Source organism: Lissotriton vulgaris, chromosome 7 (genome assembly GCF_964263255.1).
Source record: "Lissotriton vulgaris chromosome 7, aLisVul1.2, whole genome shotgun sequence".
Classification (NCBI taxonomy): domain Eukaryota; kingdom Metazoa; phylum Chordata; class Amphibia; order Caudata; family Salamandridae; genus Lissotriton; species Lissotriton vulgaris.
In genome coordinates, this window is record NC_141695.1 from 1768957312 (window position 1) to 1768961741 (window position 4430).

General features: G+C 48.0%; 1 long non-coding RNA gene across 1 annotated transcript; it reads right to left on the reverse strand.

Annotated features, from left to right (window-relative positions):
• Positions 1–3167: 3167 nt before the first annotated feature.
• LOC147706633 (uncharacterized) lies at positions 3168–4173 on the reverse strand. The gene is made up of 3 exons (XR_015297681.1): positions 4096–4173; positions 3935–3988; positions 3168–3536 (listed from the first exon to the last, which is right to left on the reverse strand). It is a non-coding gene; the product is annotated as an uncharacterized LOC147706633 (long non-coding RNA).
• Positions 4174–4430: the final 257 nt, after the last annotated feature.

Genomic DNA, 4430 nt, shown 5'->3' on the forward strand with positions numbered 1-4430 from the left:
GATCTTGTGGATCCCTGCAGGTCGGACTGCAGTGATCTTGTGGATCCCTGCAGGTGGGACTGCGGTGAGCTCGTGGATCCCTGCAGGTGGGACTGCGGTGATTGAGTGGATCCCCACAGGTAAGACTGTGGTGATCTCATGGATCCCCGCAGGTGGGACTGTGGTGCTCTCCCTAACTAGGAAGACGCAGGACTTCTCCCAGCTGGTACATAAGCCCGCCGCTTCTCCCAGACATTTGGGCATCGAGACCCGTCAGGGCACCCACTTGGGCAGAGATGCAGAAGAATAGAATCATGTCGTCCATGTATAGCGAGATGTCATGTACCCTGTCATGAAGAATAGGAGCATGTTGCCCATGTATAGCGAGATGTCATGTTCCCCCTCATGAAGAATAGGAGCATGTCGCCCATGTATAGCGAGATGTCATGTTCCCCCTCATGAAGAATAGGAGCATGTCGCCCATGTATAGCGAGATGTCATGTTCCACATCATGAAGCCATATACATAGGCCCCTCCCCTGCTGCCAAACTGCGCCAGCAAACAGCTCTACGGCCAATGACAACAGCAGGATCTGGGCTATAGTGTCTCCATGTCCTGTCTGAGGTAGCAATCTTGCAAAGTTAATCCACTGATAGACCCACTGCCTTTGGGGCTGTATCTCCTGCAACACCCTGGACAGGCGCTGGATGTTCAGAGCGGTGTTGCAAAGCAGAATAAAGCCATTCTGATCCTCGTGGATCAAGATGTATATATGGGGTTGTAGGCGGGTAGCCAGGACTTTCCTAAGGATTTTGTAATCTAATGTGAGCATTGACAGGGGGCAATATGAAGAGGTGTCCACTGGGTCTTTCTCTGGCTTCAACAAAGCAATCAACAGTGCTTCTCAACAGGTTGGTGTTAGGGCACCCGTCTCCCACACCCCATTATATAGAGTCGCCTGTTGGGGTACCAGCGGTGAGCAGAACAAAAAGTAAAATTCCCCAGGCAGCCCATCCACCCCAGGGGACTTCCCTAATGCTAAATACTTAATTACTCCCCTGATCTCAGGCTCCGAAGTCAATTGGCCAAGGTCCCACTGGGCTGCATCTGAGAGGTGAGGCAGGGTCACCCCGGCCAGGATCCCCTTAATAATATTGTCCATGGCAAGGCCCGGGACCCACACAAGGTTGTGTAGTACAAAACAACCTCCCAGTTAATGTGGATTGAGTGTGTAGCAACATATCGTATGCTGTCCGGAGTGTGTATGTGACTGCTAACTAGTGCTCTGTAGAGATGTGACATGACAACATCCTCCCAAACATACCTTCCCCACATGTGATCTAGCTACATGTTCTTTGTAGAAGAAAATGTCCAGATGACATATTGTTGTCCTAATGAGATGCAACGAGTGAGACTCTCCCCCTTCCTCGCAGATCCCAAACCCACCACCTGCGGAGTGCCCCAGGGATCCTTCCTTAGCTCCACGCAGTTCAACATCTACATAGCCCTGCTAATCACCATCTGCAGAAGCTACGGAATAAACATCATCTCCAATGCCGACGACACCCAACTCATCCTCTCCCTCGCCAATGAACCCGACAAGGCCAGACACAACTTCCACGAAGGCATGAAAGCAGTCGCCGACTGGGTGAGAGACAGCTGCCTTCAACTCAACACAGACAAGACAGAAGTACTCATCATTGGTCCTCAACCAAACGCATGGAGCAACTCCTGGAAGCCTCCCACCCTCGGAAACCCACCTACCTCCGCCAACCAAGCCCGCAACCATGGAATCATCCTGGACCCCGACTTCAGAATGAACCATCAGATCAACTTAGTCACCTCCACCTGCTTCCGCACCCTCTGCCTCCTACGCAAGACCTTCAAATGGCTATCCCTCGAACATGGAAAGACCAACATACACGCCATCATCTCCATCAGACTGGACTATGGCAACACACTCTACACCGGAATCAACATAAAACTCACCAGCAAATTGCAAAACATCCAGAACACCACCGCCAGACTGATCCTCAACCTCCTATCACACTGCCATGTTTTGCAAAACTTGCATACACTGCACTGGCTCCCCACAGAGAAAAGAATCACTTTCAAGATCCTCACCAATGCACACAAAGTCCTCCACAACACCGGACCAGCCTATCTGAACCAGCAACTAAACCACCACGTACCCCACAGGGCCCTACAGTCAGCCCAGCTCTCTCTCTCGCAGAAGTACCCCGCATCAGGAAAACCAGAACAGGAGGACGCTCCTTCTCCTACCTCGCAGCCAAGGCTAGGAATACCCTACCCTTCCACATCAGACAAAGCACCTCTCTCCTCATCTTTACGAAGGAACCGAAGACTTGGCTTTTTTAATCCACCTCACCGTCACACGCTACACCCCCCCACGGCCCCCCCCCCACTGCACCCTGAGACCCCAACGGGAGAGTAGCTGCACTTCATAAACGTTGTTTGCTTGATTGATGCTCAAACTGAGGAGTTCTGGAAGACAGGTGGAGTCTAGCAGAGATGCAACCTCGTGGGCACGCATCCTCGTCTCTAGGTTATTAAACTCAGACTCTAGATTTTTGCACAACCCAGGTTGTATGGCCATACACCGGCCCCTAATCACCACCTTAAAGGCCTCCCCGAAGACTGCTATCAGCACTGAGTCCTGATTATGAGGGAAATAATTACTAATCACTTCCCATAGGGAGCCATGAAATACTGCGTCAGACCGAAATTTCGGTCAGAGTTGCCATGTAGGGATCAGGTCTGCCACCTCCCCAGTGCAAGCACAACATGAGCGGGTTATATATAAGTACGGCCCAGATATTCTGGCTGCGTAGCCTGGTCTGTGACTGCTGGAGATGCTGAGATCCCATCCAGTTGCGCATAGAAGGCATGCACTGGTGAGTGAAACAAATGCACCAGCTTCAGGCCATGGTGGAGCCACCAAACGTTCATGGACGGTGGCGGCTAGTTTCCAGATGGAGAAAAGGAAGAATTGGAAAAAGGAGGAATAGATAACAAAATATTAAGCAAATAGGGGCCTACAGATTCTCCTGTCTCCGTGGCCTTAGTCCACTAATCTAATACTGTCAATTTTAGTAACCATCACTACTCAAAGAGGGCGTGATTACATATTTTACTTACTGTAATCACAAACGGTTCTTTTCCGTAGGTTCTTTTCTTTTTTTATCAAATTTATACACTATACACCATTATACATACATATGTACACAAATATATCCAACAATATGAACACAAAACAAAACATCAATTTGTACAAAAAACAAATCACAAATAATTTCTTCTTCACCCAACAAAAATACTGCTTGGTGTCTTCCTCTAAAATCTAGAAGGTACACATAGAGGTAGTCAGACACAAGTGGTTCCAAGAGTAATTACACAGAACCTGAAAAAAATGTGTCAAATGGTCATAAATTCCAAAACATTTTAACATAAAGACTCCTCTGTAGGGAAAGTGTCGACGTGGTCGCGTTTCGGCCTTCCAACAAATCTGGCCTCCTCAGGACAGGGTGATAAAGGACCTAAAAGAATATATATAACACCATATATACTACATGTAAAATCAACTGTCAAGTTCTCTGTACCCCATACCACCTAAATCCAAATCCGTCACCATCCAAACCACACGTGCGTTTACCAGAACCAAAGCATATGTCAAGACCAATATCCAACAACTAGAAGAAGAAAAACACCCAAAGGATTTATCCCCAGACTATATAAAGGCAATAACGAGAAACAAGTAGTCATAGTCCCATCACCTCCACAATTACTGCATGCTTGGCAAGCCCAAGTGAAAAAGAAATAAAAAATCACATTTATTAGATCCACAGGAAACCCAAGCACTCCGTGAAAATATCATCACCCGGCAGTCAAACCGGCCAAAGTGAGGGAAATAATCAATTCACGTTCAAACACTTACTCCTGGAGCCAATCCAATGACACCCTACGCGGGGACTCACAGTAGTCAGAAACTCTGTCATAGACAAGGACACTCAGTAAGGACGGCAAGCTATTATTACGACAAGGCACATATACCACAAGTCACCCCACACTGCAGACCCTTATCCCCAAGTGCCATACCTTAACGAGAAACTATCTCCGTTTAGTTCCAAGTACGAAGCGGCCGGCGGGCGGAAAGGGAGGAGGGGGGCCCTCGCGCAAGAAATCACTGTCCACACTTCTTCAAGGAGCAAGAAAGGCCACTTTATTTTAAGACAGGTGCATAATACATTTCCTGAACACATTCATTATTTATTTATTTCATAAAATTCCAATCTACACATTATGCCTAAACATCCCTACCTAACAGAACCCGAAACTAACTCTTGACTAATACCCCCAGGATTACCCAACGAGCTACCCTTCAGGATGGCCAACCCGCTCCAGGCTGCCCACCCCACAAGCAAAAACCACCT